General features: G+C 33.8%; 1 long non-coding RNA gene across 1 annotated transcript in view; it reads right to left on the bottom strand.

The window, feature by feature from the left end:
- Positions 1–1,731: 1,731 nt before the first annotated feature.
- Positions 1,732–17,325, bottom strand: part of LOC133091904 (uncharacterized) — a 112,807-nt gene continuing 97,213 nt past the window's right edge. Inside the window, exon 3 of the long non-coding RNA XR_009701000.1 lies at positions 1,732–1,836. This is a non-coding gene — a long non-coding RNA (uncharacterized LOC133091904). The remainder of the gene's footprint in view (positions 1,837–17,325) is intronic.

The following is a 17,325-nucleotide window of genomic DNA, read 5'->3' as shown; positions in this document are numbered from 1 at the left end:
AAAATTAGCAAATATCCAGAAATTCATGAATTTTTATGCTTGAATGGAATACCTCTTTAATAGGAGGTAATAATTTCATAGACAGGAATTATGAATTAGTAATGTTATCATCATATTTTCTTACATATTTGTGCTTAGAGAACTAAAATTTGTTACTTAATAAGCTTGCAATTTAGTAATACATTTTAGTATGTGTACAATATTGCTGATAAAATGCTTATACTATTTGTCAGTCATTTACTGAAAAAGGTAAGTGAAAATAACTTTTTGTCATCTTTTAAAAATATTGAATTTTTAACATACTGAATTTTATTTAATAAACATCACAAAATCAAACTTACTTAAGTCATGAATTTAGTATAGATGTGTTTTTATTTGAAACTTAGACTAATTATAAGTCTTCCATTTGTATCAGGTAGAATACTCCAGGAGAAATCACTTTTTAAGCTAGAATTCTAAACTGAATAAGGAAAATGGCAATAATTTTTATTGAAAAAAGTCTTTTATTATCACAGATGAAATCCAAATGAGTTGCAAATGGCACAATAGTAAAATCTTGACTTCTTTTATACCTACTAAATACTCATTTGCTTATGGAAGACTAAAAATGTAATTAACATCATAGATATTATTGTAAGGGATTTATGTTGAAATATCTGGTACCCCAGTGTGTTTAGTCAAGACAAATAGTTCTTAAAAGTCAATAGTCAAAGGGAGTTTCTCAGAGAAAAACTAAAAACAGAGGGAAAGCCTCTGAATTGCTCAAAGAGCAATGTTTTCAAAGACTTGTTCTGTATTTTGTCTAGATTTTATTGCATTCAGAAGTTTAATAATGTAATTGGCATTTTCCAAAAACAGAGAGTTTATAGAAACACTAACTAACTGGTCAAAAATTACAACATAACAATAGATAAAGTTTGATAGAGCTTAAATATCAGTCTGTAACACTCTTTTCTCTTGGACAGTTCCCTGATACCTACATACTGATAGATCTTCTACTAGATGTCTAACTCAGTCTCTACCATGTCACATGGCAACATGATTGTTACAATCTATACAATATACTATGACTTTAAATAATGCTTTTTAAGAGTTCATGTATCCCAGAAGAAAATCTGTTCAGTCCGTGTGTGTGTGTGTGTGTGTGCGTGTGTGTGAGTTTATGTGTGTATGTATAGTGGAGTATGAATTAGTTCAGATAATGTATTTGCAAGCAATAGAAGCAAACTTAGACTAGCCTGGTAAGAAAAAGGATGGTACCTTTAGCTTAGAATCAACAGAAGAGAAAAACAAGCAATGTTTGGGAAAAATAGAAATCAGGGTACCTCTTGGGAATCTTAAGTAGAAGAGGACTTTTGTTTGATTGCTAAGGTCTAACTCCTTTGGGTCCCTTCGTCTCTTCACACAAGACTCAAATTATAGTACATATGGTATAATAGCTTCAGTTGTATTTGGCTGCTCCTACTGTGTTTGGGACAATGGCAATGTCCCAAACTCTTTGCCCAAGAGTAAGGCAAAGGCAGATCCTAAGGAAGGGATGATAGACAGTCTGGAACAACATAACTGCTGAAAACAAGGCAAAACTCAAGATATATACCAACAACATTTTCACGTTACTTCGTTTGAATTTATACCTACCATGAAACTGATACGAAATCATGCTACTGAGAAACTGGCAGACGTTCTTTCCTGCTCTTGACTGAAAGACTCTCCACTGAGGATGCTGGGTATCTTTTCTTTTATACTTCACTGGATTCATCCACAGTAAATAATAATAACCATGATGATGATGATGATGATGTAATGTGTGGTATCTCTTGAAAATCCAAAGATTTTCTTTAAGAAAAAAGCACAAAAATATTTTTATAATAAAATCTGAAATTTATCAAAATTATAGCAATTCCTGTCTTCCACAGATTAATATGCTATTATTAACTCACAGATAAGGCTAAAGCTTTGAGTGGGCTTTTTAGTAGTCTTTTTTTGAGGACTGAGGCATCAAGGTCTCTTCCTCCAGGCACATTTGCAATGGAATTGCATGGCATGGTTAGCCAATGCCACAGTTACACCCTGAAAGCTAATAAAAATAGTTAACTGAAATTCAGCTCTTTGGTCCCATACGTTCTCATGATTTTGTAACCAGCCCTCACTTAATTGTATTCAGAGCAATGCTACACTCAAGGATTTCTCTTTCAACTAACAGGCTAAAAAGTGATTCTAAAATTAATAATAATAGAAGTCTGACAAATATGATGAATTATAGAGACAATTAAATCACAATGTATATGATCTCATTTTAAGCATGCTTATTTTAATATTACATATAGTAATACATGCTCATTTCAGAGTTTTAAAAAATACTCTAAGGGCATACAAAAGGATAAGGAAAATCATCCATAAGCCCATCACATTAAGATATAATTAGCATGTGATGAAACAGGGATCAGAGGAAAGCTGTTTTTGAATCTACAGCATAAGTTGCTGCTCTTCTAACTATACATATAGGTGTAGCTATTATAAATAAAATATATCCATTTACATAATTTAGTACTTTATGTTTATCGATAGTTTCCATGTTCCTAGATATCTTTCAAATACATATGCATTTTTAAAGGTTTTAGAGTCGTACATGTAATCTTTTACATCCTGGGTGACTCCGAAAAATTTCCAGGTGTCATGGAGTCTTCAGTTACTTTCTCTATATAAAGGGTATAATAATTCCTACCTCTCAGGGTTCTCATGAGGATTTCAGCTAATATCTAAGAAAAAGTTTTATAGCAACTGGCACAGAGTATTAAATAAATGTTAGAAAATACTAATTGTATATATAATATTTTATCCAATATTATATACTAACCTTATTTTTTAATTCTATATTTGAAGGATAGGTTATTTTCTATTTTTTGAAATGATAAATAACCTACACCTTTTCTATAAATAGTGTTGACAATATTTGATATCCTTAGAAAAGTCTATGTTTCACACATTATTCACCTTTAAAATAATTTAATGTTCCATTACATTTGCAAAGATAATGGTAAGGTAAGTTTTAAAAAATGGGAAATGTTTCACACTGCATACAATACTGAAATTTGAGATGCATCATTCAGCAATTTCTATTGTTTCTAAATATATATCTCCTTTTTCTTTACTTCATTTCCACTTGTAATATAATTAATGTTCTATTATTTGGGGAAATATCTAAATATTATAATTAAAGTTGTGATATGTGTTTTATCATGTAATAAGAAGAGCATCTTTAGTGGAGCATTTTAAAATGCAAATATCTGTGACATAATAGGAATGGGACTCCTTTTTTAATTACTTATCTGGGGTGGTGATTCTAGGATGGTTATTGTGGATAGGCTCTATGTGAAGCACAAAATTTTAACCAAGTAATCTGAACAAACTGAAAGTAAGTAATGCCACTTCCAAGGCCTCCTTTACACTTCTGCAGAACCCTCCCGTGCCCTAGAGCATATCTTACCTGATACACCCACACACATAGGCCATCCTAAACCCAGAAAGGACTAGTGCCCCTTCTAGACTTGGGCAGCCACTTCGGTAACATCCATATGTGAAGTGACCCGAAGTTGACAGATTTAGGATGGTCTGTGCTTTTGAAAATTATTTTTGTAACTTGTTTTTGTAGTTGTTAATTGCACAGATTTAGAAGAGTGTTAGTGGGAAATACTGTCCAACATGCTACATAGATTTGTTAGTATTACCAAAAGGGAGAGGAGAGGGAGGAGGGAAAAATTAGGGGTATGGGATTAACAGATACAAACTACTACATATAAAATAGATAAGCAAGGATACATTGTACAGCACAGGGAATTATAGCCATTGTCTTATAATAATTTATAATGAAGTATAATCTATAAAAATACTGAATCGTTATGCTATATACCTGAAACTTACATAATATTATAAATGAACTATGCTTCAATTAAAAAAGTAATTAAAAAAAAGGAAAAATGTTCCTTGAGATTGCCTACAATAATACCTTTACCCTAAGGTACACATTTAAATAAAAAAAGATAACATTAATATTTTTTTCATAGAAAGTTAGACAAGCAGAAGGGGAACACAATTATTATGTTAGAGGTAAAGCCAGGAATCCAATCCTTTCTCTACCACTTACAGTTTGAGGCTGTGTCCCTGTTGTATCTCTCTGATTTGTATAATAGAAATTATGCTATCAACCTAATCTGCTATTTTACAGGAGTTTGTGTGATAATATGAATAATTGCTTCATGTACATGTCACAGAATACATACTAAAAATTGGTTTTACTAAGGTTATAAGAAAATATGTCAGTAACAGATTATGTAGATTTATTATTTTTTCCTAGGAGGTATATTACGTCCTCTCTGGTATAGGCTCAATTTCCACTAGCTACTGAAATCATTGAAGGAAATTTAATTTCAGAAAAAAAAAAAGACTATAAATCTCATCTGAGCAATTTATATTTTTTAAGAAAAACTATAAGATTCATTTAACTAAAGTAACTTTTAGGTAACAAGAGATTTATAAATTTCTCTTTTACTTTGGTTGTAATTTTTATAATTATTATCTTTTTTCTCTGTGATGTTGTTTTTCTCTCTACCCTCCTTCAATATATATGTATTATTAATTTAGCTTTTAAGTACATTGTATATAATAAGTGTGGACACGTGTGTTTGTATGGGTTCTGTTGGTATTTATCCAGCTTGGTGTTCTCTGACCTTTTTGAATTTGTGTTGCTTTTTTGTTTTGTTATTTAGAAAATTCTCAGCCATTATCTCTTCAATATATTTTTTTTTCTGCCCAATCTCTGGCTCTTTTTCTTGGATTTCTCTGTCTTTCTGGGAATCCAAGTACACATTTGTTAGGTCATTAGGATTTGTCCTGCAGCCCATCAGTCCTCTAATCCTTTTGTTTTTTCATTTGTTTAACTCTTATTTCTCTTTGGTTTTCAGTTTGGGTAATTTAAATTGACCTATCTTTAAATTCAGTAATTCTTTCCTTGGCTCTTTGAGGTCTACTGGTGAATACCTCAAAGTTACTCTTCTCTTTTAATGCATTTTTTTTAACATTTTAATTCGATTCTCCCTTAAATGTTCCATCTCTGCTTGAAATTCACCATCAGTTCATGCAGAGCCTTTAAAACATAGTTTTAAATTTTCTCTCAGATATTTCCAACATCTGGGTCACATGTGGCTTTGGTTCTGTGGATTGTTTTATCTCCTTGGACACTGCTTTTGTCTTTTGAGTGTGTATGTGCATTTTTGTTTCTTAATTTTTAGTTGAGAGGCAGACATCAGATGTAGGGCACTTGAGACAAACGTAAATAGTGTTTTTCCTGGAAACTGTTATTATTCTCCTTCTGCTAAGCCATTGGTATGTGAGAGTCCAACTGGTTTCTGTTTTATTGTGGGTGTTGTTACCTTCAATGCTTCTGATTAAAATTTCTCCAGTGTTTCCTTGTGCTCAGGCTGACGACTGGTTTTCCAATGGGTTTCTTTCAATATCTGCTCCTCCAACAGTTTTACACCTTCCTATATATCTTTTCCTTAGAGGGAGTCTCTCTCCACACTCTCCCCCCTACCCCAGTGTTATTTTCTTACTCTTTACTCAATGCCTGCTAGCTTGGCGATGGGAGGTGGGAGGCGGTGTCCTTTGTGGCCCTGTATTGTCTCAGTCTTAAACAGCCGTTCTCAGGGGTGAGGAGCTTTTCAACAATCCTGTCCCTTCCCCAGCGATTGGATATCTCCTACGTGCATGTTTCCTGCTCCTCCCTGAGTGTTAGAGGTTGCTTTCCTTTCCTTTTCCATGGTGAGTATTCTCCTTGCTTTATGTGTGTCAGTTTGCTGCCCTTCAACAGCTCCTTAAGTCTTTAGTTCCAGAGAGGAAAAGTATCGAACAGGGCTTTGTGCTTTTCCTGTAACAGCTGCTGCATCCCTCCTGCATGATTGCACTATGTACATTTGTATATAATTCACAAATGAAAGCTCTTTCCTGTATCTTGCCCTCAATCTTTCTTATGAGTACATTGTAAATGACTATGGAAAAGAACCTACAAGTAGATGCAGACTCCCCTTGTGTCTGAGGCTACCAGAGTGTCTAGACTCATGCTAGCATACACTCAGCCCTTAGCAATGTGTCAAAAAATTTAGTTGAATTTCACGTTATTTATATGGCAGCCCTATCTTCCTCTTGTTCATTGTCTTATTTTCTCTCTCTCATTGGAAGCACTTGTCTTTTCTTAGATTTCAGGCTGACTGCCCTGTGACCTCAGTGCATTGATGGATTAAAGAAAAGTTATGATTTTACAGATTTTTTTTCTCTTATTGTCAGGGTGGGAGTGACGCTCATTCCAGCTTTTTCCTTCCTAAATAGAAGCTTAAAGTCCCTTGTGTATATGTAATAAAATTATTGGTATTGACTATTGTTAATTTTATGTAAATGAAAGAAACATTATAAATCAAAAGGTGCATGGCTAATTTTAGTCAGGCCAGTTTCATTATTATTATTATTCTAACACTGAAAGAAAAAAGGAGTTGAAGTATTATTTAGCAAGTGCAAAATGAATTTTGAAAAATCACAACCTTAATTAAAAGGAAGAATAAAACAAAATGTGAGAAAATCTGCTGAAGGTGTTAGTAAAATAAAGTCATGGCTTATTGTTCTCCAATTCACAGGTACTCTATTTTATTAATAAAAAAATCAGTACATATTATTTATTTGTTATTGTGAATCAAACAGCATATTTGTGCATATCTAATAGAAGCTGAGCAACAGCATCATGTACATAAAATAAAGAGAGATTATGCTTGTCATTGGTATTGTTACTACACTTAGAATTATTAACATAGTAGGTCTTTATGGTAATCATATTAATTATCTATTTCTGTGTAATAAATGCTACAAGCTTAGTGGCCTAAAGCAACCCCCATTGATTACCTATAGATTCTGTTGATCATGAATCTGGATTAGCTGGGTTCTCTGCTCAGGGTCTCACAAAGATGTAGTCAAGGTGATAGCCAGGTTGTAGTCTCATTTGAGTTTTCTCATTGAAAACTACTAGAACTAACCAATGAATTTGGTAAGGTTGCAGGATACAAAATTAATGCACAGAAATCTCTGGCATTCCTATACACTAACAAGAAAAATCAGAAAGAGAAAACATGGAAACACTCCCATTTACCACTGCAACAAAAAGAATAAAATACCTAGGAATAAACCTACCTAAGGAGGCGAAAGACTTGTACTCAGAAAACTATAAAACACTGATGAAAGAAATCAAAGATGACATAAACAGATGGAGAAATATACCATGCTCTTGGATTGGAAGAATCAATATTGTGAAAATGACTATACTACCAAAAGCAATCTACAGAGTCAATGCAATCCCTATCAAACTACCAAGGGCATTCTTCACAGAATTAGAACAAAAAATTTCACAATTTGTATGGAAACACAAAACACCCCGAATAGCCCAAGCAATCTTGAGAAAGAAAAATGGAGCTGCAGGAATCAGGCTCCCCAATGTCAAACTATACTTCAAAGCTACAGTAATCAAGACAGTATGGTACTGGTACAAAAACAGAAATATAGATCAATGGTACAGGATAGAAAGCCCAGAGATAAACCCACACACATATGGTCACCGAATTTATGACAAAGGAGGCAAGAACATACAATGGAGAAAAGACAGCCTCTTCAATAAGTGATGCTGGGAAAACTGGACAGTTACATGTAAAAGAATGAAATTAGAACACTACTTAACACCATATAAACTCCAAAACAAAAATAAACTCCAAATGGATTAAAGACCTAAATGTAAGACTGGACACTATAAAACTCTTAGAGGAAAATGTAGGAAAAATACTCTTTGACATAAACCACAGCAAGATCTTTTTTGACCCACCTCCTAGAGTAATGAAAAACACCTCCTAGAGTAATGAAAAACAAGAATAAACAAATGAGACCTAATTAAACTTAAAAGCTTTTGCACAACAAAGGAAACCATAAACAAGACGAAAAGACAATCCTCAGAATGGGAGAAAATATTTGCAAATGAAACAACGGACAAAAGATTAATCTCCAAAATATACAAACAGCTTGTGGAGCTCAATATCGAAAAAACAACAACCCAATTAAAAAATGGGCAGAACATCTAAATAGATATTTCACCAAAGAAGACCTACAGATGGCCAAGAGGCACATGAAAAAATGCTCAACATCACTAATTATTAGAGAAATGCAAATCAAAACTACAATGAAGTATCACCTCAGACTGGTCAGAATGGCCATTATCAAAAAATCTAGAAATAATAAATGCTGGAGAGGCTGTGGTGAAAAGGGAACCCTCCTGCACTGTTGGTGGGAATGTAAATTGATACCACCACTATGGAGAACAGTACGGAGGTTCCTTAAAAATCTAAAAATAGAACTACCATATGACCCAGCAATCCCACTACTGGGCATATACCCTGAGAAAACCATAAGTCAACAGGAAACGTGTACCACAATGTTCATTGCAGCACTATTTACAATAGCCAGGATATGGAAGCAACCTAAATGTCCATCAACAGATGAATGGATAAAGAAGATGTGGCACATACATACAATGGTATATTTTGCTGCCATATACAGGAATGGTATTGAGTTATTTGTAGTGAGGTGGATGGACCTAGAGTCTGTCATACAGAGTGAAGTAAGTCAGAAAGAGAAAAACAAATACTGTAGGCTAATGCATATATATGGAATCTAAAAAAAATGGTACTGATGAGCCTAGGGGCAGGGCTGGAATAAAGATGCAGATATAGAGAATGCACTTGAGGACACTGGGGGGGGGAAGGGGAAGCTGGGGCAAAGTGAGAGTAGCATTGACATATATACACTACCAAATGTAAAATAGATGTGTAGTGGGAAGCAGCAGCATAGCACAGGGACATCAGCTCAGTGCTTTGCGATGACCTAGAGGGGTGAGATAGGGAGGGTCGGAGGGAGGCTCAAGAGGGAGGGGATATGGGGACATATGTATGCATATGGTTGATTCACTTTGTTATACAGCAGAAACTAATACAACACTGTAAAGCAATTATATTCCAATAAAGATGTATTAAAAAAAAGAATATAATATCTGAAATGTAATTTGAGTTAAAGTGCATCATACTCTAAGACTTTTTGTCACACTGCCAGTGGTTCTTGCAGGGGTTGCCTTCAACAATAATGCCAGTGTCCATATCAGTTGATCATTGCCAGGTCATGAGTCTTCTGTAGCATAAGTGAATTGGTACAATTTTATTTGCTCCTATTCCAAATCCTTTTTCAGGCTGAGTTGTCATTGTATTGATATTCTTAGATTTAAAATCTAGTTCATAATTGTTAAATATTTTAGTGAATTGTATTTTTTAGGCTCCTTTATAATTATCTTTGCAATTTATATTTCTTTATATAAATGTTTGAAGTGCTGTGCATGCATCCTCTGATAAGATGATTATTTATTCTACACCTTACTATATCATTTGATTAACCAATCATTGTTGTAGAGTCTTCATTTGAAATATTTGTTCAAGAATGAGTATATAAAGAGGGAGTGGATATATGTATACATATAGCTGATTCAGTTCATTGTACAGCAGAAACTAACACAACATTGTAAAGCAATTATACTCCAATAAAAATATTTTTTAAAAAATGACTGTATAGATGCCTTTCCTTCTGAGTGCTTGTATATATGACAATAAATTTCTGTGCATTCACAAATAAATCACAATATGTCAGAGTATATTATTTGCTATATTGCTTTGTATAATTATTTGAACACAAAGTAGGTGACATCCCTTTATCTCCTGATTTTGGCTATGTCATGAAGAACTTTTTGATTGTTTTCCTTTTGTGTTAAACAAGTTCATATTTGTTTTCTAGTTAAAGGTAAGATTCTTTTATTTTCATATTGTAAAATAAAACACAATTTTCAGACTACATGTAATAGACATTGTGTTATACACTCCCATACCCATTCTACCTCTCTATGCCATTTGTAGTATTCTCTTAGTTATAAGAGAAGATCTAGATTAATTCAAATTCAACATGATAACCCCTGGGTTTAATTATTCATTGCATGATAGTTACCTGATTATATAAATTGGTTCAGTAATGGACATGAGATCTTTTTAGATTTATTTTTCCCTCCCATCTCAGAACTTACTTAAGATGAAGAGCTAATTGGCATCCATTTAAATATGCTTCCGTTTCTGGTTTTGGTGTTTTGAAAAACAAACATCCTGAAGACCCCGAATTACCAAATATCAAGATAGTTTTAAATCAATATCTGAGTTTCAAGAAATTAAAGTTACTCTCTAGAGACAAAAACCTAGAAAAGAAGTGTAAAAATTTATACTGCATTTACAGTTCTAATCATGAAATTACCCTTCAGAATTTTTAACTATAAACTTAAAAATTGGGATTCACATTCATATGACACACATGGATAAGGAACTCTTCCTGCATATCTTTCCTGCATTGTATTTATGGACATACCAGGTGAAATATAGTTGTGCTGGGATTACTTAATTCTAAATATCAGTGAAGATATTTTATGTAATTATCGTCACAACACATGACTCAGATTGGCTGCCTTAAGGTGGTCAAACATCTCATTTTCCTGGAAAGTCCAAGTTTAGGCAACACTTTAATAGTAGTAACACTGCCACTTTTAAAACTTTCTCAGTTTTGAGTGATGTATCTTATGGGCTCCATTTTTTAATTATAATGGGAATATAGTCTCCCATTCAGTTGAAAAAGTCTGCAAACAACTTGAGCTTCAGGCAGTGATGTGCTGGAACCAGCTCTTATCAGCTAGTGAGAGCCATTTGTTTTCATCTCTTTCCAAGTCCATATTCAGGGACATCAAGTTGGTAACTTGATATTTACACTGAGGATAATGGTAAAAGCTACAATTCAAGGTTTTCCCCCCGAACCCTGACCAGTACATCATTGGCTTTACAAATGGTTCTTGTGTGTTTGTTTGCTATTTGTTTGTTTTGTTTTGTTTGTTTGTTTTGCAGGGTCTCTGTTTTTTTTCTTTTATTCTCTTCTACTTTTTCAAAGTTTTAGCCTCATTCTCAGACTGTCTTTCCTCATGGTGCAAAATGGCTGCAGCTCTTCCAGGCCTATGTTCCTTTCAACATAGCATTCAGAACAGGTTCAGGGAATTCTCACTGCATGACTGTCTGATATGAAAGAGGTGTTCATTTACCCATAGATGGTCTCTACCAAGTGTTTTCTGTGTTTAATCCACATTCTCTTAACTCTTCTAGCCTCCTCCCTGAAGTTTCCCTGATGTGGCTTCATGTCCATATCTGTGAGCTTCGACAACACAAAAGCGCATCTCTACTACTGTACACTGGTTTTTAAAGAAATCCCAGAGCCTTGCAAGAATGCAAACTTGTGAGTTGATTTTTTTCAAGTCTGAATTATTCTCTTCAGGCATGATTATATTACCATTTCTGCTCCAATTGTTCCTATTGCTTCCTTGGGTAACTAATTTATTTAGCAGTCTAAACTTGTAGGGATACACACTTGAAACAGTTTTATATTTCTCCAATGACTGCTTTCAAGCATGTTCTCCAGAATGCTAATTCCTGACCCCTAGAGCTATTTTAGGCAGATGGCATATTTTTTTATTATGTTTAGTGACAAAATATCCATCTAGTCCAAATACCAAATTTATAACCTGTTCAAAATCAATCCCTCTCTCTCCTCTTCCCAAGCCCCAGCTACATTTATAATCTTGGGGACTTGGAGTTATGGAGGAGTTTTGTCTCCACTTTTCAGTCCTCCTTGCTGTCTAGTCCCTTTGAGTGTGGGATGGCGGTGTGCATGGGCTGCCTCAGGAATACCTATATTCCCTCCTTTCTCAAGGTCTTAATTATAAAAGCAAATTCTACTTCACTTAACTATTGGTTTTTGTTACATCCTTGATTGTTATTCTTGCATTTCTACTAACACTGGCTGTCAGTCAATGTTCTCTGAGCATCAGGTATTCAAATTCTACTTCTCTCATGTGACACCAGAGGATCCTATAACAGCACAATTCCCTGAAAAAGAAAATCTAGGTCCAATTCCACCACTTATTCTCCCCTTTCACCAAGCAGCCATTTCTTGAACTGGGTAACCAGCAAGACAACCCAATTAGTTTACCTTCTGCAGTATCTCTACATCCGAAGGGAAATTGTACATCTTTGCTGTGACAATAAGTGAGAAAGCAGGACATTCCAATGCAAATCTTTCTCTATATCATGTTACCCCTCTTCAATTATCTTTACCTTTCAGATAGGTATAGAGCAGCTAATCAATGCTGCTGGGTCTGTAGACTTCCAACTGTGAAATGAAATGCCAGGCTTTCATTCCTCAAGTCAACTTTAATCTCTTCAAACAGTTCTTTTGGAGAGTAGCCAGCCTCACCTGACTTGAAGTTGTGTTTGAAAAGTAAGCTCCTTTTATAGAAACCACAACCTTCCCAACTAGGTCAATGACACAATTCCAAACAGTCTCCCCAACAACCCCCATTGCAGTGTCCTGTGTATATAGAAGACAGTGGTGATGCCTTGGGAAGTCAATGGAAGACACTGTGGTAGACCCTGACAAAGCCCTCTAATACCTGATTCTTAGTGGCTCCTTGGTAGCTTTCTCATAGATATGGGATAAACAATGAATTTTTATCTTCAGCTTTGAATCCTCATTGTCAATTTCAGGACAATAGGAAACATTTTATATAATAATTGGTTACAACTGTGAATGTCCACAAATTATGGTTATATTTCTAGTTTCTACCTTCAACAGTTTTTATTTTTTTATCTTTTCCATTTCTTTGCCTTTTCTTTTAGATTTTTTAAAACAGTGCAAAAATGTGTTTTTTATATCCCTCCTATAATATTTTACACTATTAATTTGTTCTGTGTTGCTCTAGTAAGGTGTCAATTCTTCCATAACTATTCTTCTTTTCTTGACCCAGGTGTTTTATATAATTATATTCTTCCTTATTTCAGCTTGTCATCTTCTCATCTTTGCATTTTTTAAAATAATTTCAATAGAAGCCTAATGAAAAAGAAATTTTTTGAATAGGGAAAATATTCACATGTTCAAAAATTAGGAAGTACAGAAAAATATAGCGAAGAGATTCTCTCTCACCCTTGTTTGAAAGTCTCTGAGTCCCTCTCTCTGGAGGTAACAAAGGTACATTTCATACACAAAGGGAAAGCTATATAAATATTTTCACAAAATAGTAGCATATCATTAAACCTGCTCTCCATTATTTCACTCAATAATGTATCTTGGCGATCCTTTTTTATTAATATACAAAGATAGTTTTACATTTCTTTTATGATTGCATTATATTTCATTATGTACTATAATAAATTGACTCAACTCCATATTTATAGACAGGAAAGGGGTATGTGCATTTGTTATCTTGTTAGATACTACTAAATTATTCTCAATTGGGGTTGCAAATGTATTGTTTGCAATTCTTACATTTGATAATATTGATAATTTGGCAATGATAAATCAAAAGTGGTATTTCAGTATATATGAATTTAATGATATATATGCACATACTCTCTATACAGCAACAAGCAGAATCCTTATTTTTTTAAAATAACCATAAAATCCATATGATATAGAAAAATAAGAAAATGAAATGCAAGACCTTTATAATGAATATAATGAATACATATTTTCCTCTCATTGAAAGTCACTAAAAAAGACTTCGATAAATAGAAATAAATAGAAAGGTATCTCTAGGAAGAATAATATCATTATTATATTAGTTTTTTCTCTCAATTTGATCTATAAATCAATACAATTTCAAACAAAATCACAACTTTTGGGAGCAAGATAAATGTATTATGAAAGTGCAGAGGCTAAGATATCCCAAGAGACTAAGGTGAAAAAACAATATATTGGGGTCTTATAGGGAGTAATGTTATATTACTTGGCCTGGATTCTATATATATTTATTACTGTGCTTTAAAATCTTTCAGGTATTTGTTATGGTCACTTTATATTTCAGTACCATTTAAACCTGCTTTTCTCATCAATAGCTGAAAGGAAACTTGTAGTGAATAATTTCTAGACTAATTTCCAATACCTGGCAAATATTCATTCAGTAAATTCCTTTAGAACTCATGTTCCATTTTTTCCTACACCAAATGTTTTAATGGCTGACCCTTTGAACTCATCAAACACTTGTGAATCCATAACTCTAAGATGCATCCCTCTGTGGGCACAGGGCTCTTTGTCTTAAAATTTTATTCCTAGAAATTTCATGTCCAAAGTTGATTTCTCCACAACATTTTAAATCATTGTTTTCTCTGAATTCTGAATGGATATAAAAATAGCAATACTGGTTGGGTATGGAGAGAGGGTGATACACAATAATGCAGTCTAAACTGAAGCAGTGTCCACAGATTGGAAATATAACAGTCTACATTTTTGGCAGCCATGTAGCCAACAATGAGAGCATTAACCTCTCATTGTATTACCTCTGGAAAAAAGTCATCAAACAAGTAGCAAACCACCCATTGAAATCTTTCGTCCATTTATTTAGAGTGTGAGGACTATCTCTACATAGTCTAAAACATTAAATATTTCTATGTATTGAAATCTTTTGCCTTCTTTTATTAATATTTTAGTGAAAAGTTGTGATAAACAATATCAGATACTAAACAAAGGATATTCTAAACCAGAGCCTTCATGAAAATTCTAAGGTGACATTTTCATGTTTCTGCTCCATCTTTTGTAAACCATATCATCTACATCAAAATGTTTTAAATTGAATTTGAATCTCAAGGGTAAATATTTTAATATCATAAGTTTGTTATATATGCCATATCTGTTGTTACATTGCAATCATTCATTTCCATAATTATCCATATTTGATCCTCTTTTCTTAAAAAAAAAATCTTGATTTTTTTAATATATTATCCTTGATCAATTCCCACTAGAGATATAGATTTAAAATCCAGAGATTTTAATATTTTACATTCTTATTAGCCTAAATGGAGTGAGAGCTCTTATTTATGTATGTACAATATGTAGTTATGTATGTATTTACAGCCATGTATTTCCTCTCCCTCCGCTATCCTTTGATTCTTATCTGGTGATAAAAGTTCAAACTCAATATGAGGTAATATACGAAGTTCTCATGTAAAAGAACCACAGTCCAAACACCATGGGGGGCAGGGGAATGGTGATAGATTTTTGTATTGATATTTTAAAGGGTAAAGTTTGAAAGAAGAACATTTGCATAGATTTTTGTAATTGTTAAATTCAATGGTTAAATATACCTCACTCCCCACACTACTTTTGAGTAAATAGAGAAAACATAATTAACAAAATGTGTGTGTGTGTGTGTACATTAGTTAGTTATTTTTAAAGGTTAGATAAAAGAAAATCGATTTTATCACTCTAATGTCTTTGAAGTAAAACTTAGATTGAAAACTGTAGGTATTTTGATCTTATTTGAGAAAAAGAATTTGAAGAACATATGGCTTTATAAGGCAGAGTACTTGGCACTACTTGAAAGGTACTCTCAAAATGCATAATGAATTCCAGCAATATCTTAAGCTTGTAGCTATGAATATGCTTGGTAATTTTATAATAAGAAGGTTAGATGGCAAAATAAAATTTGTTAGTCCTTTAAAAAAATTACTTTGTAGTAATTTCAATTGAAATTTACCTCTGAATAATTTCTGGTCAGAATGAAAATATCAGAAAATATCAGAAAGGAAAGAGAGATAAGTGAGGTGGACATGTGAAACTAAAAACACCATTGATAACGTAACTTCCTCATCTCCTTCTAATCCTTGTTCAAATATGATTTTCACAGGGAAGCCTATCTGTATCTCTTTTTTAAGAACTGCAACTTGCTCTACAGTTTTTTTTTAGCCTTTATTAGTTTCGAACACTACTGACATATATCTTTTTTTTTTTTTTATTTTCTGTGTCCACTCACTAGAATGTAAACTCCACAAGTCCAGAATTTTTTTTTTTTTTTTTGCTGGATTATCTCAGGCACTTAAGATGTTGCTTAATGCATGGAAGGAATTTGATAAATATTTGCTGAATAAACAAAAGATAGAAAAGAAAGGGAGGAAGGGAAGGGAAGGAAGGGAAGAAGGAAGGAAGGAATTGAGAGAAAAGAGGGTAGGGGAGAGGGAGGGAAGGAAGAGGAAAAACAAAAAAGAGTGCGAATGGGGGGCGAGGGAGGGAGGGAGGGAAGGAGGGACATCTTTTGTTCTACTGCAGTGATCCTATTCCCAGGAAACAAACTCAATTTTGGGAGATGACTGTTTCACCATAGGCCATATGTCAGTCTGACAATCTGTCTCAGCATGGTTGTCCAAGCTTCAGAGGTATGTCCAAATTTAGGCTATTGATGGATTCAAGGTTTTTTTGTGTTTGTTTTTGTTTTTTAAGAATTGGAGGAAAGCACCTGAATGTTAAATGTCCATTCCAGTTCTAAATGATCTTTTAGGAATCTCAGAGAAATGGCATTTGCTAGCAGAGTCAAACAATGCTATGCTTCCTACTTTCTTCTGCTGACTATCCTCTATTTGTCCAGCATTCCAAAGTCTGCAGTTATATCTAAATTATTTTCCACCTACATCCTGATCTCAGAATCTCAGGAAGTTCTAAGCTTTAGGGAAGGGCCCTGCTGTCATCACTTAGTAATCTAAATTGGCCATACTCCCAACCCACAGGTCCATTGTGTCCAGGAACTCACCTGTATCCTGGATGCTCAACCCTGCTTACGAGAGCAGCCTCTGTGGTTAGATTGTTCGGTCAGTTCCCTGAATCTCTCCCTTGTTCAAAGCTACTGGACATTTTGGGGGCCCTTACAATACTGATTGTACTAAGCCCTTTGGTAAGTTTCCTAGCTTTTCTTTTCATGGTTTCCTCACCATGAAGTGGGAAATAATAACAATATTTGTGATCTATTGTAAGGATGAAGGATATAATGAACATGTGACTTTAAAAAAGTACATCACAGGGTAAAAGTGTTCTATGAATTTTCATTATTGTTATTACCAAATTTGGAATATGTAATTCTTTGGTGAAAGAACTCTCAATAGTCTAGGATCTGAAATATTCCATGTGTGTCCAAGTACCTGGGAAGTGTAGAAGAAATCACCCCTCTGTTTGGGCTTTGACTGCTACACAACATTTGAAGAAGTTTTTACTTCAGACAATTGAAACTTTCTGCTTGTACCAAATCCCAAAGGAATGAAATTAGAAAGACTGGCTAGAGTTTGAAATCACAGGCAGGGA

This window comes from Eubalaena glacialis, chromosome 5, assembly GCF_028564815.1.
Source record: "Eubalaena glacialis isolate mEubGla1 chromosome 5, mEubGla1.1.hap2.+ XY, whole genome shotgun sequence".
NCBI classification, from domain to species: domain Eukaryota; kingdom Metazoa; phylum Chordata; class Mammalia; order Artiodactyla; family Balaenidae; genus Eubalaena; species Eubalaena glacialis.
Note: the sequence above shows the minus strand (reverse complement) of the source record. Positions and strands in the feature narration are given on the sequence as shown.